Source organism: Haliaeetus albicilla, chromosome 1, assembly GCF_947461875.1.
Source record: "Haliaeetus albicilla chromosome 1, bHalAlb1.1, whole genome shotgun sequence".
Lineage (NCBI taxonomy): Eukaryota > Metazoa > Chordata > Aves > Accipitriformes > Accipitridae > Haliaeetus > Haliaeetus albicilla.
Genome location: NC_091483.1, coordinates 17,822,708 through 17,849,895, shown reverse-complemented (window position 1 = coordinate 17,849,895; position 27,188 = coordinate 17,822,708). Strand labels below are relative to the sequence as shown.

The window sequence follows — 27,188 nt, the reverse complement described above, 5'->3', positions numbered from 1 at the left end:
TCTGCAACTTTAAAAAAGACAGAAAAACCAAACCCACCTGACATTTCACCTACTGCCAATGTATAGTGTTTCATATCACAGGTGACTTACTGGGTAAGTAAATGTATTCTCTATGTGCCTATCTCAACCATAATATTCTACATTAAATAGGAGAGTCATAAAAATTATGACTGGGATGCATTTTGGGAAGAAGACACTCTATTTATCTCAGCTTTATGAAATGTGTAGGATACCGTGTAGTCAGAGGCAGTGAGGAGCCACCCCAGGATGGGATCCTGCTCTGACGCTGCTCTGCTCCGGTCAGGGGCATTTCCCCACTGCGGCGCGGCTCTGAGGCTGGAAGCAGCTTCCCAATCTATGTTGAGCAAATCTAACTGTAAAACTAGAAGTAAATCATACATAGCATCTCTCCCTGGGGATGTGTGCTACATACACATAACAACACTTCCAGCTGAGAAAGCCATTCCCAGTGTTGCCTCTTTAATGGAAGGAAACTAGCACTTAATACAAATACTTTAGTAGCATGCCCCCCCCATTCTGCTTAATCTTAGCAAAGCTTCTTCTTCCTGTTTTAAATTCAGAGCTTCAGTTCCCTTGATCCAGGAGGTTAAATACTTCAAATCACATCAGTGCCCTAAGATTGTGAAGGGCCAGCTCAATGATGATGACTGCAAGTCGAAACATTAAGAATGCAAATTAACAGCCAAGTGACAACTGTTAAGCTGTATTAAAAAGTATGTTGCTTCTGCTTAGCAGACACACAGATAGAAATGATGCTAGCGTGAAATTTGGGGAGGGTAACAGAGTTCAAAGTACAGCAAAAGCATTTGGTCTCTTGTCTGTTCAGTTGCTGTTTTGAAAACAAGCAACCGTATCACCTCAAGAAATCTGCAGCTGAGATCTGTCACCAGGCAGTGTCCTTACTAATAAATACAGGATGTTGATGAATAAAGAAAAATATTAAAAGAACCTTTCGTATAGTACCAAATTCACCTTATTAGAACAGTTTAATACTTTCTGTGAGTCATAGGTGGCATAAAATGGCATTTAAAGGCAAAAGCCTCTGGCTGCTGACTGCTTGCTAATGTCATATAAATTCCAAAAGCTGATAGAGCTTGTCCAAATAGTTCTGTATATCACATTGATTTCATCTTTTCCTTCCATCAGGATACAATCCTAAACTGTATAGAAATTAATTTGCTTTAAATGTGCAAAAGAGATTTCTTTACAAAGTCAATAGCCAGCATGCAAGGGACAGTATTTCGCACATGTCCCTTTACTTATTTTTAAAGGGATGCACATTCTGCTTTTAAGCCTCCTGCCACAAATATGGAAACCTGACAATGACCTCAAATTGAAATGTACCAACCAAAATATGTCCACTTCTTCCTCCTGCCTCTGTAATTTATTGCTGCTGGAGGTCAGAGAGTTAAACACTATCTCTAGATTTTGAAAAAAATAACTGGATGATTTTATGACACTGCTCGGATCCCACTCTGGCATCATGCAGTTCACAGGGTGAATTATAGTTTAGCTCTCACATGGCATTTCACCTTTGACTCCAATAAAAGCAGGATCAAACCTCATCTTCTTCTAAATAATGAGGGTAATATTGTGCCTCCGCCAGAGTGTCTATCCTGCACTTGATGAATCACAGCGCTAATCTGCTATGGTAAATCCCACATTCCTACTGCATGGGTATGTTTTTTGCAACAGTGCAAAGGCTGATGAAGGCATTAGTGCCAGCTGGTAACACTGCATCATCTTACTGAAACCAGTAGTGTTACTCTCGTACAATTTCTGACACTTTTGTGGCCTGTGAGTATCTTATTTACTGATGGACATAGTAACTGTAGGCAGCCTGCAAACAGAAACCCAAACAAATATAAATATAGTAACAATAACTGAGTTTACAGAAAAATTGTCTTGAAATGCACAGATCTAAGTACCCATCTTGCAGCAAGGAAATGAGATGCAGCACCACTGAGCCAATCAGAAAGGTTTTGTTAACACCCAGGGCTTTTAAGTGATTGTTTCCAAAAATCACGAGAGAATACTTTGCACTTTGGTATGGAAATTAGTCATACGCAACTACTGCTTATACTGCAATACGGTATATATGGCAGCTTACATTTATTCCTGGTGTAAAATCTGGATTCCTAATAGCAGGATTCTTTGGTGAATTATTTTCTAATGCACAAACCAGCTTGCGACATTTGAACGTTTTTTCTCTGGCTATCATCACTGCTGCTTATGACTGGTCTTCCAGACAAAAATGGCTTTGAGGTCTGGTGCAGTCCATCACTTTTTGAGACACTTCCTTTGGAATTGGTCCATATACACTTCCCCTATCCAACAAATATCTTTACTTGCTTGGCCCTTAGTACTTGGAAGACTTTTTTCCTTGGCATTTTGAACACCAGGTTCTGTGAGATAAAGCACAATGTAGCTCTTTTGGAGAAGCATCTGGAATTCATCTGTGTAAAGAGTGAGCATAGACTTGTAGAAGATAGTGTTTGTAAAATGATTACCTGCCTTCTTGATTTAATAAAGTTTTATAGAACTCCAGATTCAAGTTAATGCAGCTCTGAAGCAACCGGTTGTATTTATAACATAAAGTAACAACTAATCACAATCTCTTTTATTTGCTGCTTTTCATTTGCTGCACCTCAAAGTACTTTACAAAGGAGGTAAATATCATTATCCCTAATTTATGAATGGCACAACTGGCAGACAGAGAAGTAAGACCAACCAGCTTCTAAGTTTTTCATGAAGCTTTTATAGACTTTCCAAAACAGAGATTACAAATACCAGCTAAGCAACTGACATCAAACACAGCCCAGTGAGAGGACAACGGATAACTATAATATGCAACCATCTCGGATTTCTAAAGTGGTTAACAAGGTACGATATGTGACATGGGTGTGCTGTACTGCATTACCCACAGAGGAAGTCACCAGAAAGAGACACCTCTGCTATTGTCGAAAATATTTCCCCATTCTTGTCCAGAGCAGGGCGCTGAGGCTGGCAAGCTATCCTGTCATGAAAAATACATCTGAAGCCAACTACACCTGCTGAATGCTGTAAGACTGCAGAAGAACAGCTCTCATGTAAAGAGGCTGAAGTGACCCTTTTGGATTGTAAGTAGTTTGTTCAGGCAATAACCAACATATAATTGGAAGTTCCTCTAAGGAGCGATCATCTTCCTTCTTTGTGAACTGAAGCTCTACCCAACAGCTCAAGTGTTTATAGGAATGCGTTGTTACGCAATTCCTGACATTCAGGTAATGTGACTTTGACTGTATTGAACATAGCCATAATTTGGAGGAAGTCTGATAGGATTAAGGAAATGTCTTTGCTATCCCTAGCCCATGACTTAGCACAAAAACAATGTGATAACTGCATTTCCTGAAACAAAATAATAGATATTGGAATGATACCACCACTGTTTCCTACTGCAAAAACGTTATGATGAGCTTGTCTTACATTTGTTATACAGAAAGCCTAATGTGAAATATTGATCTTAAATTTCAGCTGATTAATACAAAAGTCTTTAACAATGCTATGCAACAATTTCAATTTCTGAGCATGAACAACTATTTTTATCACATCCTCCAGGTATACAATGTGTGATAAGCTGTTTAAACCGCCCAAAACAGTTTTGCCAATGCACCTTCACCCTGATTGGGAATTTCCTTATTATTCCATTCTTAGGCTTTTCTTGATGAGAAACAACAAGTTGTGCCAAATTTGCGTAGCAGTCTCTGCATCAGTAAGAGCACTGTAAGAATTAAGGCTCTGGCATTTTCCAGTTGCAACAAATAATTAAAAAAAAAAAATCAAGGCTGGGTTTCATTCCCAGAATGACTTTCGGCATGGTCACAACACAGCACCACTGTCTACTGCAAGAAAGGTGCCAGGTTGAGTCGACATTTGAATCTGAATTTCTTCAACGTGGTTATGAATAGAAGTGCAGCCCTAGACTGGAAAAGAAGGCCCTGAAAAACACACATATGAAAGAGTAATTGTTGTTTTTGCTGTGAAGAACATAGGCTTGGAAAAAGCATCCTGCGTCATTGTGTCCAGTCCCCTGCTGTCTTAGGCAACCACAACATATAATCCTTTTCATAAATTTATCAAGTTCCATCTTAAACCCAGTGAAGTTTCTTGCCCCCAATGGGAAGGCTGTTCCCAAGCCTCACTGTGCTGAGGGTTAGAAATATTCTTCTAATTTCCAGCTTACATTTATTCATGGCCAATTCAGACCCATTTGTTCTTGTGCCAACATTGTTCTGTAGCTTAAATAGCTTCTCTCCCTCTCTTGTGTTTACCACCCCCAATGAACTTATAGAGAGCAGGCTGTCCCTTTGGCCTCTCACTGTCGTGCCATCCTGTTTGTACTTGAGCTGCAATCCCTGCAAACAATGGATGGGCTATTGTTTTAGGAAGGTTAGCTGCAAATAAAAGCAAAGCTCTGCCTTGCTGTCCTGGATGGGTAAAATCCATCACTGGGTGTCAGGCAATCAGCGGAGCCCTCTGGAGCTCAAACTCGCAACTAAGTGTGTCCCAGGGAAAACAGAAGCGTAAAGTTGTAATAGACCAGTCATAATAGTCTCAACATAATAGGGCTAGTTTAACACATTTCCCCAATTATCCCTTACTACTTCTGAGTCTGAAAGAGCAACAACTGTTAATTACAAAACAGACCTACAGGTCCACAGCGGCTAGGCAGGGAAAAATTACCATCAGCAACTGGGCTAAACAAATCTTTTCAGCAATGTCAGTGTGCTTGTGGGAGGAGGAAAATGCATCCATGCTTTGAAGCATAATGGGAATAACTGGCCTGAGAGCCTGTGGTGCATCCGAGCCAAACATTTCTCTTACGAAGGCTCCTCTGTGTGTGCCTAACTTAGCTTAGTTGCAGCTGTTAGCTTCCAGAAGGCAGGTTCTGAGGTTTTTTTGACAGCCCCAAATTTCAATATTGAAAGGCTAACCGTCTTCCTTAACATATGCCAGAGCAATTTAAAAAGGTTCTGGCCCCCTTGTGTTTCTAGTTTGTGCGGTTTTTCCCATGCTTCCATGATTCGGGTAGGAAATCTCAGACTATCATAATGTAAATGGCATTTTCTCAATGAGAAAGATTCAAACGGTGGCGTGCCTTACAAAGGATGCACTTTTATCCAAATTCCTCTCTCCATATGTTTTTATGTATATATATCGTATTCTATTCTATTCCATTCTATTATGTAGTGTTTTTGGTAAGAGAGTTAAGCATGGTAGAATCTTCTGGGAGGGCCTCATAGCTTCAGGACTAATGACCTTATCATTTAATTCTTGCTAGTATGACTACAGTTCCTGTCGTATTCATACGTGTGTAGTTCTCTTTCAGCTTCACTAAAATATCAGTCTTTCAGTCAAACCACATTGTTCAGAGGACTTTCTTCTTTCCGATATACTCATAAAGGTCAGAAAATTCATCCATATTTTATTTTCAAAATTATCCTTGAGCTAGGCACAGATTCTTACATGCTGGTCAGGAAAAAAAAAAAAAGAAAGAAAAGAAAGAAAAAAGAAAAGAAAAAAGGAAAAAGAAAAGCTTTAGACTCTCAAAATTTCTAAAGACCCAGAGCCAAACCCAAGAAAAAAAGAAGGGGTCAAACACAGTCTTACAAAAAGTGGCATGAATTTATTAAAATTAAGTGAGTAACGGCTGTGGGGTAGTTCTTGCTCTAGCACTTAAAAAAGGCATTCTGTCCCGTTACAAAAAGCTTGTTCTTGGTTTCATATGCAAAGATGAAGGGCTTCTAGCATGTCATTTCCTGGAAGTCCCTACTTTGCAAATCACACATAACAATGCTAAGGCCAAAATGGAGAATTGGACTCCTTGGGATAACATCTATCCCTAACGTTGTCTTTCTGTGTGTGACGCTGCTGCACACATTTGAAGAGCCAACGGGGCACGCTGTTCTGTAGCACCCATTTCAGCAATGCCATGGAGAGCCTCCTCCCGCACCAGGCGCCCTCACCCATTTCCAGGGCATCCAGCACCAACCCAGCCCCTGCAGATGGAGCTGGGAGAACGGAGGTAATGTTTTCTCAAGTTGTAGCCATCACCTGCTCACATTTTGGAAGCAACTCAGTCTGTACGGCTCCTCTTTCCCAAGATAACTTTTGGCATAGGCATCACGTCCGCCACAGAGGCTAACGCCGAAACGAAGGGACTTGCTCCTGGTGTGAGTGCGTTGGGAGGGGGAAGATGGACCTAACTCCACTCCCAGCCAACTCCTGATATTTCACAGTCTCAGTTGAAACAGATTTGCTATTGTCCTTGACACATAATCAGACTCAACTTCAGCTCATGTATATCTCAGCAAGACAGATTTGGCAGTGGGAGCTGGTGTTGGGCTTTTCAATAAAATTAAGCAGTCTGGGTGCAATGGATGAGACTATTCCCTTGAATCATCTCACTGTGATTCTGACTTCCTTTCGCAGCCGGTTGGAGGGAGGCCAGCGGTTCGTCAGGGTGCCCTGGGCCAGGAAGAACATTAGGAGAGATAACAGGGATTTATCCATTCTGTTGGAAATTAGTCCCTCAGTGATCAATGCTGATTTGCTTCTTCTCTGGACAGTCTTTCCTGGCTTCATGGATTAGATGCTGGTAGTGTGGGGCATAACAATAAAACCATTCGCTAGCTGCATCTGGTGCAGGGAAAGCTTTCCAGAGATTATTAGTTTAAGCATCCTAGAGAGACATAATAAAAGGGGAATCATTATTACAGTGTGTGTGTTTTAGGGGATCTATTACTGCAGTGTCTTGGCATTATTACATAATTTAAAATAATAAAAACAATTATCCTTCAGGATAAAGGAGACTTTGAAGATGCTGAGTTATACGTCACTGCCGATGTATTTGTTAGGCCAGAAGCCCCCTGCCTTGGCCACTAGAAGCTGAGTAAAATGCAAGCTCCAGAGGTAAATCTTGGGCAGCAATAGGAAAGCTGCAAAAGTTGGGTTCAGTGTTATCCACAGCAGAAGTGACTTCCACATCTCAGAGCTCACCACCAGTGCCACCATGCTGCTACGTAGCTCAGACTCAGCATGTTCTTTCTCAGCTTTACATTTCTCTGTAGTGCAGGGAAGTGCAGAAGAGCAGGGGTGGGTTTTGTCCACAATGGATGTCATATTCCTGCATAGCCATCCCATCAAGGCTGTATCTGCAGATGCATTGGGACACAAAGATCAAATGGAGATTCCCAAAGCTGTTACTGCATCCCAAAATCTCAAGCTGGAAAATTTCTTCCACAAACTACTTGAATGCTTTAGGACTTGATGCTTATGACCCTTGTGGCAGGTCTGACATGGCCGCAGTGAAGTCCGAAACGAAACCTGTGGGATGTGTGAGGAATCCTGCTCTTGAGTTCTAATTATTGTGGCACATGGTAATTGCTTGATGGATATGCATGTGAGTGACTTGGATCTGAGCATGAGGGCTTTTTCCTGGACGCCTTTTCCTTCTGTATCATTGACTTGCTATATGACTCGCATAATACTCTAAGTATTGGAAACTGCAGAGAAACAGAATTTTTGAATAAACCAACACTCTTCCTGAGCCTTCAGTACAGATTTAGATGTCTAACTTCAACCCTCCAACTTTGTAAATGTCAGCTTTCACTTACTTGTCTCAAAAAAGACTTGGGAAACCCAGTCAATTCAAATCAGTATTATGCCTACCAGACACTGCATAAAACGTGCTACTTCCATGCAAATTATTAGTGATTATGTATTATTTTGTCTGTATTAAAATATATCAACACTGAACATATTGTCATAGCTACTGGAGGACGTGAGAGGGCTACACAGGCAAGTTGTCTTTATAAAATACCATGTGTTTGGCATAAAAGTTAACTGAGGCAAACATTTCTGTTTCAGTAGATGTCATACAACCACCAGTGTGTGGAGATGACCCTCTCCCACACTAACACAGCCTTGAAGGACTGGCATTATGGAAAGCATCCCAGTTTCAAAACGCTGGACCACTTTCATCTCCCTTGTACACTGCAAACTCCTCTTGAAGTCAGTGGGTGGTTGGTCCTAAAAGAAATGCTGCTCTGAGAGCTGTGCTCTTCTTAGATAAAAGTTACATAAAGAACTTGCTCTCTCTGTCCCTTCCTCTGCTTTCCCCAACTGTCAACATCAGCAACTATTTGTATTGGCCACACCATTATTTTAAACAGAAGGGGCTGACTTGCATGCAGCCCACACACAATCAAAATCACCATGTAACATAAAGCTGATGTCACCTCTTGCTGCTACTCATATAATGGATTTTGTTCTCAGTCTGTGCACCACTACAAATTTTCCTAGGCAAAATTGTTCCAAAGGAAAGAAATTACTGAATCAAAACAGTCTGAAGGATTAACAAAATTCAAAATGAAATTAAAAATACAAAGACGTCACATGAATGTTCTTAAAAATCTCTATCAGCTTGATTTTCACAGTCCATTTTTCTTTTCAACCTGTGGAACATCCCCCTCTAAGAGTTAAATGTTCACAAATTCCAGACTTCTTTTCTTTTTCCCCAAAACAATCACTTTGTCACCAAGACACATATGAGAAATTTATGCCTGTCTCTGCTTGGCATCACTGCCACCTCATGGATTAATGAATTCTGTGTCCTCTAATTCCCCCACATTATGCACCTCTGTTTTGTATGAGTAGCCAAATGTATCAAGATTCATTTTAATGAATGTGAGTCATTCCCCTTATTCAGAAGGCAGGGCTGTTATGTTGTAAGTAAGCACACCATTAGCTGTGCTAAAAATAAACAGGCGTTACCTGCAGGAAAACCTATATAGTAAAAAGTACACACTGCTAAGTAAAAAATAAAAAAAAAAAAAAAGAAAAAGAAAAAAAAAGACAAGACATAGCCTGGAACGGTGTTCATGCTGTAGGCAAAGGAAACAGGATGGATTCCACAGGCTATCTACTGTACATTTCCTCCCACGTGTCTGAAAGCAAAGTAGGACCTGAAGATTACCATGAAATTCAAATTCAAAACATTCAATGTCAGCATACATTTTGTCAATGCTGTACTATGTTTAAGTTAATTTAACTGTTAGTGCTGAAAGAAAAATAAATTGATGTTTCTTTTTAACACCGGTTTTCTTCTATGTCTTGGTTGGTGTAGAGCAACTATTTCCTGTGTGGTTTGCTGGAGATTTCAAGGTTTGGAGATTCAAATGTTTCAAGGTCAAACTGACGTTGCTTAAACAGAAAGCATGCATGGCTTAACCATGTGGTATTTCTGTTCCATTATTTTCATGACTCTTAGTGTGGTGCAATGGGAAAGGCTCTGGTTGAGTCTCAGAAACCGAGCTCATAAATCAGTAAGTCAATCAACAAGTCTGGGGAACAATATGTTCTTCTATTTTAATTTCTTTGTGGGAAATGTGTAAATAGATACTGGCAATGAAGCTGGAATATAATGGGTACTTATAAATTAAGGCATCCAATGATTTATCTTCTCTACGTGCGATGTAAAAAGAGGTTATGCTTTCTGATCCGTTAAAAGACTATTTTTAAAATAATAAAACATCTTTAGTTTTCAAGGATGAGAATTACTGTCTTCTGACCAGTTTCCAAAAATGTGGGAAGTTAACACACTGAGAAGAAAATTTAAAGACTCTCGGCAGAACATTTCTACGTGACTGTACGTTATCAGAGACCTACCAGCAGCATGTCATGCACCACACAAGAGCACAGCAGCCTGACCTGGGCAGGTACGGCACTAGTTACCACAGGCTCAACCTGTCCCTGCAGTTCCCTCGGTGTAGGACCTCTGTGTGCCTTTGTCCAGGTGTTTCCCACTGTAAAACTGGATGACGAACACCAGGCTTACTGGTTTCTCAGCAGTCTCTGGAGACTAATCAGTTAATGTTTGTACAGAACTGATAAAGGTAGTCATAAACCATAAGATGTAAAACATTTGGGAAAAAGGAAAAAGGTTTAAAATCACTTTGTCCCTGTGCCTTTGCTAATGAGTTTTTACTAGTTTTTGAATGACTAAAGTGCTGTCTGTATAACCGATCCCAAACAGCTAATTTAAGCCCCACTTACTGAAGTCCTTTTAAACAAAACAAACAAAATGTATTATATGTTGAAAATTCATTATGGAAAGAAACAGAAATCATTTATAAAGTTACGTCATCCATTCCAGGAAAATAATGCAGAACTTGTGATTTAGGAAGCCAAACACCAACCCTACATCAAAGAGACAACTTTGTCTAAAATTGTAGTCTAAATGTAGTAAATATTTACTACAAACAGCTGACAAATGGCAATTCATAACTCAAAAATGTCCACAAAACTGCTCACCAACCTATTTTAAATAATTTTATTACTTTTTTGCTGTTGTTAAAAAGAGCCATATTTCTGGATAATTTACAAATTGGAGGAAAAGAAATTAACATTTGAGAAACCAATTGTTTGCAAACAGTAGTCTGTCCTGCCCTAAGGACCTGACTTTTAAGGTGTATTTGGGCAGACAGTCCATAAATGGACTTTTCAAAAGCTTCTAAATATCTAAATGAGGTACCTATGAATTTTTAAAATCTCATTTCTGCTTGTCCAAATCTCGGCATGTTTAAATGTCTTTAAAAGCTGACCCCATGTTTTTGTACTGTGAAAGGCATTATCTGAAGGCTCATCTCCACCGCAAGAGGCAGCTACTATTACTCTACCACAGTCATGTCCCTCAGATGAGGCCAATGAGAGTAAGCCAAGACAGCAAAGCAGCACAGCAACCCACGGTGAGCTGTGCTGTTTCAGGCTGCTCCTACCTTTATCACTAGAAGACAATTAGCTTGAGTGTTACTGTCTGTCTCCAACCTGTTCTCTCAAACTGCAAGCTGGCTTAAGCTTAAACATAGCCTAAATTATGCAGGAACAGGCATCTGGAAAGGAATGACAAGGTAGTATCTCAGACTGGAGTGAGGAAGCTTCAAGTGACATGAATTAATCAGATACATCTTCAGGCATGATTTAGTACCTGGGTTTCAATCTAAAACATGGAGTCCATCCTTCTACTTCCATAAAGATATATGGTATTTCTAAAAATATAATTCCTGATGAAGCTGACTGAAGAGTATGCCCCGTGTTCAGTCACAGATGTAAAGACATACTACTGGACTTTTCAACTGGAGAGATGCCTTTTCCTTTTCAAAAATATGGAGGCCAGATGTGTCAATGGTCACTTGAAACCTAGTTATAGAAGTGCGTAATTCAATCCTACTCCAAACTGCAGCAGGTAAATTTTTACCTGAAAATAAAGTTATGAAACAACAAATATACCAGCAGTTTAGAAGCTTCCCACTTGTACCTGTAAAATAAACAACAGTAAAACTAATTTGGAGTGGGATCTAAGAACTGGGCTGGGACCACTGGTGAAAGAGATGTTCCCAGAAAACAAAATGGTTCTCAGCTTCCCTTGGGAATGCAGCGATTAACTGAAACTCACAAGGAAGGGACATGAAGAAAAAAAACCTACCAAAATATAAACAAATAACCCCCCCATAAACAGCACACTGCAGAAAAATATGGCTGGCTCTGAACCCTGCTGATGATAATACAGGAAATGAAACTATTACTTTAAAACAAGCATCTTTCATGAGTTTTTCTATTTTTCTTAATTTGTGAGTTTTCCAGGTATTTTTCTTGAATATACATGCTATGTAAAATGCTTTTAGGTTTGGAATAAACTTTATCTACGAATATATATATTTGTATATGAAGAGCTTTATAAATATAAGCTTTATAAAAATACACAGCACCCACCACATTGTGGGTATTACTATCATCTAAATAGGTGGTTTTCCTGGCCAAAATCATCCTTTCCCTGTCTTTACTGCAATGACTTAAAAACTGAGAATGAAAACCCCAGCAAAAGTTAGCGCACCTGAATTTAAAAATGAGCTTTCCACCTATATTTTCAGTACTCGGGCAAACACTCCTTCCACTGAATTAATTTGCTGAAATAGTCCTGTAATACAAACACAGAGTCAGATGCAAAACCAGACGGTGTAGAATATGTTAAAAACATAGCTGAGTTATTAGCGTCACGGCACTTGGTCAGCTACTCCATCACATTTTTCAGAGCAACAAAGGCTGGCCTTAGATCTGCAAAAACAGGCAGCTGCACAAGGTGTCTCCTTGCACTGAAATTACTTTCTGGTTGCTTTGTCAACAAAGTGGCTCCCCCTAGGCAAGTCTTGCTTGCCCTTGAAAGAGTTGCAAGACTCGTTCTGCACCATAAATATGATCAACGGATAGTGGGACAGATTTACTGCTTCTCAATCCTGTTCTAATATCTTCCTACGATATCATCAATACCCTCTGTTGCAAAAATTTCCTAGCACAACAATGTGAGGCTGGAAATGCTTGCCTTTCTTCTCCAGCAGCTGAGGGGATGGCTCCTTGGTATCCTTGACAAGGTAAACTGGGGGCAATGTAGAGCAGGTGTGAGTGACATGGGGTTCTCCAGACAAGCTAATCAGGAAGGATGCCCTGAGCAACCCCAGTTGGCACCGTGACATTGTCAAGGCCTTTGGACAACACAGCAACGTTGCAGATGTCTCAGCTTTGTGGGAGGGAGAGGCATGCAGCGTACAAGTCAAAGTGCAGTCGTGTGCCACTGGTGGAGGACTTGGAAGGTAGAGAAAAATCACAGAATTTCGATTGCCTTTCTTTGTCCTGTGTTTCCTGGATTAATTTAGCTACTCTCCTTTCCTGCTCTAAAACTCCCATTTGCCAGTGGGCTCCCAGCTTCTCATTCGCAGTAGGAGCTGTTGTGCTGCCTGGAATCAATTAGCATAAAAGCGCTATTTTTATTAATGTAGTTTCCTTGTTGCAGTTTCTGCTGTGATTGAAGGCTTTCAAAGGTCAACCCAAGCATATCAATGTGAGGGTGTATCAGGTGCTGTAGAAATGCACTGAGAAGCCCTTTAACAACTCCTCTTTAAGCTGGGCAGTGAGAGAAATCCAGTATGAAACAGCTTGTAATAGAATATGAGCAGGATGCTGAAGTCCAAATTATCCAACAAAACTCCAGCTGCCTAAACAGAAATCAAACCTCAAAGACTTCCACATCATGAATGACATTGGAAGCCATCACGTTGGATTAAATTACAAACTTTCAGAGATAAACCCTTTTCTAATTTTCTTTTTTTTAATTTCTTGGACTATGCCAGAGGGTGTTTAGATTCTAAATGAAACAAATTTAAATGGCTGCTCACTAACAAAACCAAATAAGTTTCAGTGGCATTTTTCATAGATTTGTTTCCACCTACCCATCTTCCTTCTGCAGATGTTCCCTGTTGAGAAGACAGCTGAGCAGCTGGTCAGAAATCGAACCATGACCTCTGATGCTGAAAGACATCCCTTTGAGATATTCTCTGTGACCTATGTTCTACTGCAAGCAAACTAAACAATGTCCAAAAGTTTGTGTTAAGTGCTTCTTAATAGAAGAAGTCCACCTATGTCTGTTATGTGTAGTACAAAAAGTCCATCCTAATGTCTGTACTGAAGTCAGACAGGTGTCCTTAAAAGAAAACAAAAAAAAAAGAAAAAATGTTGGCATCTTTTCTGAACACAGGTCATGAAATAATTATAGACTTAAAATGAAACTATTCATCTTTCAGCAGTAAATCAAAAGAGATAGGTAGATATTTTCCTAGACAAATGAACAAGAAGACTAATGAAGTCTGGCAGGACGAGTGGTAACCATAGCTCTGTGTTTGGCAGCCCTGTGTTTGAGTTTACCCGGTCAGTAGCTGAGAGAGGAGCATTTCTGAAAAGGGACAGCCAGAAACACAGACATGTAAAACCTTGACAGACCTAAGCTAATAAACTAAAATGGAAGCTTAAGAAATCATACAACTTCCTTCAGCAGGCTCTGTCATATCTATACTGAAATGCAATGTAAATTTGCTTCTTTGTTTTATCTTATATATGTAATGCCATTTACTGTATAGGCCAATTCTAACAGATTAATAATATATGGCAGAAAGTCTTCCAGAAGAAACTTTGAAGGCCAATCTTTAGCTGTCAGCTGCTGTGCCTATTTTTCAATGCTTAGACCTTGTTGGAAGTGAAGCCTCTTTAACCTAGTTCAGACTATGTCCCCAAAACAATAATCACATCTCAGAAAGTGCCAGGCTTGTGACTGGTGACCTTACACTGTTTTCTCCCCAAGTACAAGTCTGACTTTGACTGATACACATGTAGGAAAAACAGAATAGCTGGGTTTAGTTCAGTAAGGAAGCACAAGGTTTCCAACATGTTTGGGGTTATTTTATATAAAATAGTGTGTGTATTTAACCATCACTTTAGGATGTTAGCTCGGAACCCCAATTTTTGGTATTATTAGCAATGAATTGACCGACTCAATGATAAACAATTTCCTCGCTACATCGTATGTCTTAGTAGCAGTAATAGTAATGATAACAAAAATCATAGTAACACAATTATCAGATAAATGGTTAATTTGTGAAGTAATCTTTGGGTAAACCTTGCTTTTCTGATTGTCCATTAGTTGACAACTAATGACCTTGAAGTTATAACTGTACATTTGTTCTTAATTATTAACATCTGATCTCACTAGTTATAATGATTTTATTGACAATATCTGAATCACAAAATCAATTTGCTTCTCTTAGGTAAAGAGTTCATTAAATTAAAGTCAGCATTTAATAAGGGGGAAACTAACACATTATGTAGCAACTATCTGTTTCATAATTACATTAAACAGCATGCCTTCATCTGTACACTTCCCTGTGGTTAAAAAAAAAACAAAACAGCATTGCATTAAATGGGTTATATTTGTGATTGCTTCACTTCATCATTTGAATAGTTGTATATATTAACAGAAAATAGCATTAGCATGAAGAACAAGCATAGATATAAATCACGAAGAGAAGGCATCTCTGCAAATATAACAGAGTGACAAGGGCCTAGCAAATCATGGTTGTCTAATTGCTTCATTTACATAGACATTGAGGTTCACAACAAAACTTCAATTGTTGTACTCGAAATGTCTCTGTGAGTACAGCTGGAGTCAGATGAAGGTGGGCTAAAGTATATTCTGGGAGCAGTTATCAAATGAAAGTGTGCCAAGAAGTTGTTTTTAAATTGACTCAAGGACCTGAAAGAAAGAGTAGCCCAGACAAACCAAGGAAAAGAGAGGACAGAGCCTGAATCACAGTGTGCAAGACTCTTATCAAAAACAAAATACCGTTGAAGATTATTGAAACTAGGTTCAGTAAAAGCGCAGTTGCAGTTCCTCATAAAGCAGACAGCAATGCCCAAATCTAGGATCAGCCTCTGGTTTCCTACCCCATTACAGAGGATTTCCCCTTGTAGCGCTCCCTGGGCACGCTGTGCTCCCCACCTGCCATTTCACCCACCTCTCACCCCAGAAATAGCTTCATCTGAAGCCCGGCAATGTCATGAAGGTGACTACTGGAAGGAAAGAACTGATTGTCCTTCTGGGGAAAACCCATATGGACAAAAGAAGATGACTTACATTCATATTTTTTGCTTTCAAAGGAAAAAGTAGAATCTGTTTAGTAATTAAACTTGGCTGATTCATATCTGATGCTTTGCAGTGCATGGCAATGGCAATGTAATTGAGTTGGCATGGCAATTCCATCGGCATCCACAAAATTTGGTAATCACTGGAGATTTCAGTATAAGAAAGTCATATTTCAGAACATACAGTACATTTCCAGTTTGGAATCTAGATACCATGGCCAATATCCCCGATAAATGATGAGCAGTGTGACTAGAGAAAGGGTAGACAGCCTAGAAATCTGAGCTCCTGTAATACCATTGACTAGACCATCCTGGGCGGCTCATGATCGTGCACCAGAGAGCACTGCCCAAATTTGTTCTGGGTCTGGCTGGCTTCCTATTGACCTATGCAGACAATTTGTGGACCCCTTTGTTCAGCATCAGGTGGAAGGTACAGATGCCATCATGCCTTAAAGTCCTCAGCCTTCAAAACAGAAAGTCTGTTCCTGTCTTCAGATGTGCAAATGCAGCTTCTTCGTTCCTGCAGATGCAGCTCATGGGAGTTTTCAGCTGGCAGGCAGTACTCTTTCTCCCTCGTTTTTAATAAAGCTGCAAGTGTTAGATACATAATGTGTAAAAGGCTGTACCAAGTCCAATACTCATCTCCAGTCCTCTGCTTTATCATACCCGCCTTTGCCTCCGGTTGCTGGAGCAAGTTCTGTCAGCAGCAAGCTTCCCAAACCTCCTTCTCAGGGCCTGACTGTGTTTGGCCTCCAGGTTTCCAGGCCAGGGTGGTGGTCTGCATGCAAGTGCCTTCCCCAGGCACTGTGAGTTCAGCAGCCGTAGGCTGGGGTCCATGGGCCAAGCACCCTATGCCTACCTCTGTGGGGAAAAAGAAGTCCCAGAATTAGTGCAGGTAAGGTAAGAGCATGCAAGCACTGAATATGGCTACATTATTTTCATATCTCTTGTGATCTTGTCATCCTAAACGAGACCCCTGGACTTCCTTGTCTACTGGTAGATGAGACTGTAGCATGAGAGCAAAACCAAACTCCGTTAAGCATGTGATGGTTTTAAATGCTGATTTTCCAGTTCTAGGAATACCCATCAGGAAAAAAACAGTACTAAATAAATAAAGCAAGCATGAGGCAGAGGATTAGGATATGAATATAGAAGTAATACAGAGGTAAATATTGCATAATGATAGAGTAAGGTTACATAGTGGCTACCTCTGAGTAAGAACAACACAGGTATATATAAGAAATACATTTTTCCATCAAGAATTCTGGAAGTATAGTTTGTTACTTGCATGTTCTACCATGAATAGAATATATACATAATTATTTTTAGTAACATTTGGCTTAATAATAGTGGTACACAGAGATTTGGTGCATAACATTTTACGATAAGATGCCATAAAACTTAAAAGTAATGTGATGCCTTCTGCTTCTTGTGCAATGAGTGTTGCTTTGAGAACAGTTGGGAAAAATGTTTCCACACACAATATTTTACTGTATGTCTCCTACAGCTTATGAATTCAACATGCAGTTTTGCATGCAACATGATCTTAGTTGCAGGACTGACCATAATAAAAGGTACCTTATTTAAGTGATAATCTTTTAGGCATCCCAGGCCTCAGTAGACAACAACAACAGGGCCTTTGTAGAGAGCTTTAGGCACTGGCCCCAGAACTGCAATTAACTCAGAAAGACTGCAAAGAAAGGGAGGAAGATGAAGGCATGCCAAGGAAATAAGATGTGGATTTTGAATCCTACATCTAAATGGCAAAGTAAGTTTAGATTCCATCGCGTCACGCCAACAGTCAATATGGAGCATTTTTGTTCCCCCTGAAATCTTCTGTGAGATTCGCTCTAAATATTATATGATCCTTGCCAGCTGAGAACAATTGCACACAGTTCCCTCCAACTACAATTATTTCACATGCAAGTGATTAAGGGAGACATAAGGTACTTTATTTCCTCAAAGACTAGGATAGTTCCATTTAAAGTAAACAGAAAGGCTCCTGGTGCCTTTGGTCGCATCCAGTCTGGTCGCATCCAGTCTGATCACAGGGGAGGTCTCTCTCGGGCTGCTGCTCTTTCTAGTGTCTCTTGCTTGTCACTGCTACTACACCTCGAATAGGGGAGAATAAGTGAGCATTTCCCACCCCTTTGTCAGTCACAAAATGGAAAGCAACAGCAGAAACAGTGAAATACACTCTCAGGAAAACATAGAGAAAATGTGACCATTTAAATTGTGTTTGTTGTCCTGTGTGACATAACGTCACACGTGTGCACTACAAGCAGCGAAGGAATGGTTTAGTGAAGAAATCACCCCAGAACTCATTGTCAGCAAAATAGGAGGCAGTTTGAATTCAGTCCCTATTATTTGAACTTAACACTGTAAGATCGGTAAGTAAAAAGCAAAAGTTGACCTGCTGCACTGAAATGTGCTACACTCCTTAAATACCATTTGCCACATAGCGTATGTTTAAACTGTTTGATACGTGCACCAGCCCACATTGCCTGGATCCCAGTCCTTCCCTAGCCAAACTGTCATGACTTCTCCCCACTTCACGCGGCTGGTTTTCCTCCCCCAATAAACAAGGAACTGAGGAAGGGAGAAGTGTCTGTATCCAAATCTGACCCCCCAAAACGAGGGTGGCATCAGGATACACAACTTGATCTGTGATCTCGGAAGTACTTCCAGGTGCTGCATACTAAACATACCCAAAGAGTGCTCTGGCAGAAAGCCTAGATCTCGTGGTATGGAAAAAACTGTAATAAGCTGTTGACGATGCATATATGGAGATTGCATATACAAAATTTTCTAAAACTTCTTTAACTCAGCTTCTTCCAGAGTGTTGGACACCCCATATGTTTTTTCTTAATTGTTCCCTCAAAACAAATCATTGTTAAATCCATACATATTTTGCATGCATCCTCATAGGGGAGGAGTAGAACAAGCCCATACACAGCATTTTCAGGTTGAAAGCATCTAACAAGCACCAACTAATTATGCTATTTAGAATAAAAAGACGAGGGACTCATCTGCATAGCTATAGGCAAGCTAGTTACCCTTGTCTCCCTTTCAGTCAAATGGCATCTAGGCAATATAGACAAGAGAGTCTAGGGCACTATTCATCTCATCCTAAAGCAGCCACCTAAAGTAAATCACATGTGTGCAATCTAAGAACACCTTTTTCTCTTTACTGACTGTAAGGTGAGTCTACTCTGGCTGCTTTAACCATAGGACAATTTAGATATCCAAACGTAACTGGGAATAACTTCGTGTCCTGTACCAATTACATTCAGCTCAATTATATCCAACTAAGAAAGCAACGATTTCAAGAATTTAAATTGCCTGAAAAAGGAATAAGAAATTTCAGATGTACAAAGGAATATAGCCCAATAAGTATTCGTGAGCAATATGCTTCTCCTCTTCAATTCAGCAAATGGGTTGAATATTTGTTGTTCTTACTGCGATTATTAGTTTCTAAAAGACCTGTTTGCTCAACTCTGCAGGGATCACTTCATGCTACAAATGATAACCCTAGTCTCTTCAGACCAAAATACTGATAACATTAGCTATTTTAACTGTCCATGAAGGCGATCTGTTTGACAGCAATCTGGTGGTCAAAACTGATTATCCCTATATAGTTTCAAATTATATCGTCTTTATCGTATTTTGTGCCATTCAAATATCCTGCATATCTACTTCTACAAGAAATTGTGTTCATCTGTTAGGAAAAAAAAAAATCCTACTTATGAAGAGGAGTCATGAAGAAGCAGCTGACATGTAAGTTAGTCATATTTCCTTGTGGCTTGTCTCCTAAAGACATACATGGCCAATCTGCTCATAAAATCCCCAGGCACACTGTTAATAGTGAGAGACACAAAGCCTACACTTGTTAAACTTTTTTTGCCAATCTTCTCAAAGTTTCCAGGTAACAGATATAATAGGCTAAATATTAATGGTTCACCAATAAAGAACAACCAAGAAGACAAAGCCAGTGTCACATAATAATTTGGTAGCAGATGAGTCAATGAAGCCTATTTGAACTAAGGCTGTAGCCAATGCCACAACAAGCAGCAATATTAGCCATATGGGAGTCTGAGATTTAGAAGGATGGTTGCAAGTACAAACCCACCCCCTCATCTCCTGGCTCCTGAGGGAAAAGGGCAGCAAAGCATCTCAATTTCAAATCTCAACCAGTTTTAAAGAATATGTAATTCTTTTTCAGTCTCAGTCTTTGTGTATGAGAGTACAGCATTCACACAGTGAGCCCTCTACTCCCCAGGAGCATGGAAGAAAGAATGACTCATGACTCGGGATGCTGCTGCTGCCTTGGCAATGGTAGAGGCTCTCACAGCAAAGCTCAGAGGTGCTCCATGGTCCTTTAATACAGTTTAGGGAAACCACCCGATGTCTTAAATTATACAAAGAAGGAGGCGTATGAAGTAGCAATGAGCTACTTCATTGAGCACGAGCAATGAACTCTCTATACTGAAAGCGTGGAGAGTTAAATCTTCTGGTTCTAGGCTATCACAAAATCTCCCCACAAGGAGACAATTAGCTGGGCTTAGCTCACTGTTTTGGTATTGTTTACATACAGCCGTAGATAGACAGATAGAAAAACAGTGTAGCAAACATTTTCTATCATACAATATATTTGTCCTTACATGACAGTTTACTTCCATGCCTTTTTCTAATAGGATTACAAATGAGAAAAAAAGTGTGATCTTGAAGGAGAAACAAGTTTGGCAGCAAGAAAAAAAGGAGATGAGTAATACTTCTGTTTCTGCTTTTCAGAGGGTTTTATTTGAAAGCTCTGTTGTGCCCAAAGTGTTGACTCACCCATGACACTTTTCAGCATCTACATTTACCCTGAAGCACAGCAACCTTCTATATGGGAAAGTAAAAAAGTGTTGCATTGGGAGGAGTGAGGGGTTCATATAGTTTTTATATAGGAGTATAGTTGAGGAGCTTTATAGCAAATCTGCTCATTTTACAAGGAAAAAAAAAAAAAAAGGAAAAGAGAGAGCAAATTTGCTTTCAGCTCTCAGCCTGGCAAACGCAGTTAAAATACAGAAGTCAAATTGGATTTATTCCTTCCTGCACATTATTACTGCTACCAAGGAGCCCGAGAGACAGCTTATTTTCTCAGTTGTCCTTGAGCAGCCTACTGTCTTCACAGTACACCTTCAGTGACCTCTGAGCACCCCAAATGCCATCTGTGGGTATGCACAAGTGTGACCAGCTGTGCTTTAGAGTGACGTACAGGGAGTTACCCTACTGATAGTGAACTGGGAGGAATGGGATGAGGCTCAGCCTCTTGGTCTGTATTGCTCATCAGGGTTAGTAAGTTCAAAGATCAGTAAAACTATTTTTGTCACTAAGGTCAGTAGATATAACTGAATGCACACAGGCAGCAAAACTGGGGAATAACTTGCCATCTTACATAGTCACTTTTCAAAGCAGAGGTACACCTTTTGAAGTCCCTTGTTTCTTGTGCACATGAATAGGCTTCTGCCTTCTCCCACTGCTGTTCTGGATCTTTTCTGTGGACTGTAAGTAAAATGGCAGCTTCCACTGGGACAAAGTGATTAGAAGAGTTCGGAAAATGGACAGCTATTTCTAGGAATAGTTCTGAAAATTTGCTTTCAATAATTTGAGTATATTATGCCTCATTTTTCTCTTACTGTTATTTGTGCTTAATAGTATTTTGTTGTTTGCTGCAATTAATATTATTTGAATTTAATTCACTGAAGTGAGTTAAATGTTGAGATGTTTTCAAGTATTTCAGGTAAAGTAGAAATTAATAACTCTGTGACTAGAAGGCACTCTCAACAAGACAAATTCAGAGTCCAATCTTGTGGCTACAAGAGCACATGAGTAATTTGACAGAATATTTGGAAATATTTTCAAAGATTGGAATATTTTGGGAAAAAATGAAGTTGTATTGAACATAAAAGACTATACTGGAAATGTATATAAATAATGTAAAGATCAGAAATGTGATTACTTATGTATCTATTTTACTTGTCCTTAATAAGATTAAAGATCCATATGACTTCAGTGATCATTCACACAGCACAAATAATGAATAATCAGAACCACCATTTTACAACTAGCAAGTACTCTTTGACTACTTAGTAAAAAATTATTGTATCTGCAGAAAACAAAAATAATTCTGATAACAATTTGCCAACCAAAAAAGGAACTGAAATTACAAACTACGTGATGAGACATGAGTACCTATATGAGATCAAATGTCAAGGCAGCATATATGGAAAAGCAAAAATAGGAGAAGAATAGACCCAGATTCAGGCTTCCAGGATCATATATGTAGCAGTTTCAACTGTATCATGTCAGCTGGATCTGACAACAGTTCAAATGATTTAGACTGAGTTAATAATCACAAACATGAATTTGTTATCTATATCTGAAAGAGAATATCTAACCTCCTAGACAGCAACATAACCATGTTTTATCATTCATTCTGACAGCAGAATTATAATTAATTCACAAAATGCAGATTTAAAGGTGGTGAAATGCATATATATATATATATATCTATAGATACATGAAAGGCACTCAGAAAAGAAAATATATTCATGCAGTACAACTAACCACTAGCAATAAAAGTCTCCCAGGAGCTGTGTGTAAATCTTCTCCTTACTGGAAGTCTAAAATAAGAGGAGAGAGTGGGGGAGTCAGTTACCTCTTTTTTCACGCCCTTTCCCAGAACACCTAGTAATGCCCTTAGGGACTCGGCTGCAAAGAGCTCTCTGGGCCAGAAGGTGAGACATCCACGCAAGGTTCAGCCTCAACTCTGGATGGCATCACACAGCACTGTGCAAAATACTTGCTCCGAATCCCAAGATAGCAGTGCATAGGAAAGTCCTTAGAATCCAAGTTATTCAAGTTATTCCTAGGGAAGTGACTGACTGCCTGGGGGGGTTGATTCTTGAGTGTATATCTACATCATAGATCGTAATGTCTCTGAACCCACACAGTACAGCATTGCTAAACTGCACGAGATCAAGTGTGCTTTTGGGGAGTAGCTTTCACTGCACTGCAAACTGGTTTGTGTTTAGAGGTAAAAGAAGATTTAGGGAAAATACATGTTTTCTTCCAGTTTAATTTCCCATGACTACATTGGTCCTCCAATGAAGGTGTTGGTGACTAACATGCAGGCATTGCCCTGTTCTAGTAGACTGATACCCACGCAAGTGAATCTAGCCAGACAGTTGAAGACAGAATTAATAATAAAATTATTTCTATTTACATCAGCCTCTCCCCCTCCCCAAATTAAATGACAAGCCTCAGTTTTGACAGGAAGAATGAATGTCACTCATGCACAAGAAATAATACTGTGTATTACAGTACCCTCTAGTGACTCCTGCCATAGCTGGATTTCAGCTGGTGTTCAGCACATCCCAGGATAGATCCCCCCATGGCAAAACCGCAAGCCCCAGAGTTCTCCAGGGTCACCCTTGGATGCAGGGAAGGCAGTCTCCAGCTTGCTTTCTTAGGTAGAGTAGCACTGAGTGTTGAGCATTCATTCATTTCTTGTTTGCTCCAGGGTTTGACTTTCTTAATTCCAAATACCCAGCTTTTAAAATCTGTGTGAGCTAGCAGCTAGACACTTACTATTCTTTGATCTCACGGTATGAGCTTCCTACACAGCAGGAAGCCGATATTTTTTCATGTCAAAATCCAGTCATATCTCGGAAGGAAACAAAAATAAGCTTTCTCTTCTCTGCCCCAGTTTTCATTACAAAACCTTTGGCCCCTGTTGCTTTCATAAGATCTTTCCTCCCTGTCTGACACATGAACTGTGGGAAATCTTTCCAAAGTGTGATTAAGCCCTTCCCATCAACCCATTCCAAAAGCTGCTTTGGATTCAGTGTCCCTCAATTCAAACACTCCCTTCCCCTCCTGTGGGGTTTAACTCAGGAGCTGGCAAGAAATATTAATATCACCTGAATGGCCTGGCCTTGAAAGGTCATCTTCAAAGGTATTGTAACTCCCTTCTTGACTGATGTTCTACACAGCAGACTGGAAAGAAAGGGAAACTTCAGCTAGCTTTGTACCTGATTTCCTTACTTTTAACCGCATTTCTCTGTTGTGCCAGTTTCTTGAAAATCGTCAAAGAAATTTTCTAACTTAGATCACAGGTAACACAAAGAGATTGGTATTAGCAAAGTGAAAGGGTATAATATCTGTAGGGTTCCGAATGTGCTATATATTTTCAATAGTTGCAAACTCTACCTGTAACAAGATCCAACTGCTTTGCTCTTCAAAGTTACAGACTTAGCACTTTGAAACAGTTGCCTTTTAGCTAATGGACCATAAAGCCAGTTACAGTTTAGGCAAGGATGTTTGGAGGGGCGAGGGTGAAGAGGAGGTTTTGGGAGAGAGTTTCAGGTTTCCTTCAGAAACTTTGCAGCTCATGGCTGAACAGTTGTTTGTGCAGGCGTAGCTGGAAAAAATGTGCCGAGCAGGCTGTAGGAGAAGCATAAATGCTTCTCGAATGGATTTATGGATGGATACCTGAGGTGTCAGCACTACATGATGTGGTATTGAGTTATTTTAATCCTTTACTCTGTCCATTTGTGCCTTTGGTCCCATTCCCAGAATGGCTGAGTCACCTTTAGAACTTACGGTAGAGAAAGACAGTGACTGGGAGGGGAGCAGGACGCTGATGTTTGAACTCTGAGCTACATCTGCCAAAGGTACGTCCCCACCGTTCCCAGATCCAGCGGGGAAAACTGCGTCTGATCTGTTTTATTTAACACTGCAAGCTGCCCTGCAAACAGGTCCGCACACCACCCTCCAGAGCACAAATCCAGCATCTCCAAATTCTCCAAGGCCCCAAATATCAGCTGCAGAAGCTGTTCTCAATTTGGGCTTATGGATGAGCAAACAGCAGCATGACAGGCAGCTATCATGACTCAACCTTGATACTAGGCAAATTGAGTAGTCAAATAATTCACTGTAATTCAGCCTAGCAATTCCAAATACCACACACTCCTGATTCTCTGGCAAGCTACTTCATGTAGGGTATGATATATTTTTTCAGCAGTTTCAAACTGCCAAAAATGTGGTATTATTTCTCAAACAGGAAACAAATTAATGAAGGATATGAGAGGTAAATGAAAACATGTCACAGAATGAAAACATAGTTCAAAAGCTCTTAATAAATTAAAAGTTACAAAAAGCAATTTACAGAGTGTTTTATGTATGTCACTACGATGAGGTTTTATTGGTGTGATATCATAATTTGGCTGTCTCTGATCCCTTTCTCTTGGCAGCTCTAGCTCCAAAGACATTATGAGCTGATCATGCCAGCTCAGAAAGCTGAATGCCAGAGGTCTGCTTTATTTGGGCAGTAATCAATGGGACTTGTAGGTTTACCTAAGAACTTCCACATCAATTCTCCAAGCACCAGATCTTGGGTTCTTTCTTGTTTGACTTTAGTAATTGATTTTCTGCAGAGAAACTGAGTAAAGTCATCAGGATTTGCCACCCAAATTGCATGGGTTTTAGTTGTTTTCCAAATTTCCCGTGGAATTATCTGTGTTTACAAATGTAACCAGATTTTACTTTGAACTTTCTCTCCTCCTCCTGCCCTTAAAGATAAATGAATTCCTAAACATGTTTGTACTTGCAAATTCATAGATTTATACACTTCATGCCACTTTAATCCCTATTAAACTAATCTGAAGTCATGTCAGGCAAACTATCCACAGTAAAATGGATTAGACAAGCCAGTTGATCAGATATAGAAATGACTCTGGGTGCTTTTTCTGTCTAGTCTCCATGCATTTAGAGTACTATTTTCCTACAAATAATTTTGTTCTCTTTAATTCCTTTGTGATTAAGCTAATTCACAAATAACATTGGTTCTTAGAGAATCATTAGTGTAAAACAGAGCAGACAATGCTTTTAATTAGGGCTTTTCATAACTCCTCTATCCATTTGGTAATAGAATTACTTCTGTATTAATTGATTAGTAATTTTAATTTACACAGCAATAAGTGCTGATATACAGTGGCCATAAAACATCTTTGTTAAATGATTTTTAAAGTACAACTGATATGTATTTCCTGGAGAAGTGGAAGATGTTTTGTTTAAAAGCTTTGTGATGTATGTGCTGTAGCTCCTGATGATCCTTCTCACCAGAACATAATAGACCTTCAAGTGAATTTTAAGGAATGTATTTCAACTTTATTTTTATTTCTACTGCAGGCTTTTGTATTGCTAAAGGAATACATAGGTACATAGGTTCTTTGGATGTCTGAAAATTATGTATAAGACCTTGTTGTACATAGAGCGTCTCAGATTGCAAAAGAATGCTTATCTACTGAAAACTAAGAGAAGTTCTGTGTTCTCAATTTTATTTACACTTCTATTAGTTTTTGACACAAAGAAACAAATTAAAATACTTCAGCTTACTAAAGTGAACAGTCTTTTAAAATGGTTGTTGGAAAACCAGTTTCTCATGCATTTTTAAAATGGAAAAATCCACATTTGGAATAATGGATTAGCATTATTAGATCATACCAAAAAATGTCTCTTCAGGTGGCTATGTCAACATGAATATGTGATTAAAATATTTCTAAAATCTTGCTTTCCACATCTCATTTTGAGAACAATGGCCTGACTTCTCAGCTAAGTTCTTCCTATTGAAGGGTAGAAATGGAAAGGGGCTTCAGATTGATTAATTATAAATTACCCGCTCAAATGGCCCCCTGTACTTCCTGGTGGATGTAACACGGTGTTGGTGCAAATATTAGTCAAGATCTGCTTCCTCTGCCTTCCTCCAGAGAAGAAAAGCTGCTGGCCACATTGCCATATACACATGCCTCTGTAGCAAGGCAGCTGACTGATCCAGTGCCCTCCATGCCCATCCCCAACCTCTTACCCTTGTCCCTGGGGATGCGGGCTCCCTCCAGCAGGAATGGGGCTTTCACATTCACCTCACTCTCACCATAATGTCACGCTGTGGTTGGGAAATCAGCGGACAATACTCTGTCTTTCTCCTCATCAGCTGAATCTTTACAAGTTACAGCACTTTGACACAAAACAATCATTAAGTGAATGTCACCCATTCTGCTCATTGAATGAGGCCAACATCTTCTGGGAAGAAAAAGGGAAAATAACATGCAATCATGTGGTCACAGGCTGCATATTTGGGGCATTTTGCAACTCTGGAATATTTGATTTTTGAAGACATACCAATCCCTTAAGATCATTTTATTGCATGCCATATTTATATCTCTGCTTTGTTCGTCTTCTTCCTTTCCCACACCTTTTGCCTCTCTTAGCTGTTGCTTTACATCTGCCACAGGAATGAAATCTTTTAGGCCAATAAATGTAACTCTTTGAAAGTCTGGATGACAACCAGCATGTAAACAGTATCACAACAGGTAAAATAATGACAACCTGAATTACCTTTTTAAGCCATAAAAGGGAATTATTTTAGGAAAAAGGAGACATAGGAAGGTACACTCCTAAGAAAAATGTTATGATGGTGTTCAAAGTCTTAGCGTTCATGAAAAAGAAAAACATTTCCAAAAAGCTGATCTTATGGCTGAGTACTTGCTAGCTATTTT

At 39.6% G+C, this 27,188-nt stretch overlaps 1 long non-coding RNA gene across 4 annotated transcripts; it reads right to left on the bottom strand.

The window, feature by feature from the left end:
• Nucleotides 1-988: 988 nt before the first annotated feature.
• On the bottom strand, nt 989-26,729 carry LOC138684971 (uncharacterized). Of its 4 annotated transcripts, XR_011324200.1 has the most exons (5): nt 26,553-26,729; nt 16,256-16,446; nt 11,378-11,504; nt 5,834-6,742; nt 989-3,998 (listed from the first exon to the last, which is right to left on the bottom strand). It is a non-coding gene; the product is annotated as an uncharacterized lncRNA (long non-coding RNA). The 4 variants fall into 4 exon arrangements; XR_011324196.1 differs by lacking the exon at nt 5,834-6,742; XR_011324195.1 differs by lacking the exon at nt 989-3,998 and having other exon boundaries at nt 5,667-6,742.
• Between the last annotated feature and the right edge of the window lie 459 nt (nt 26,730-27,188).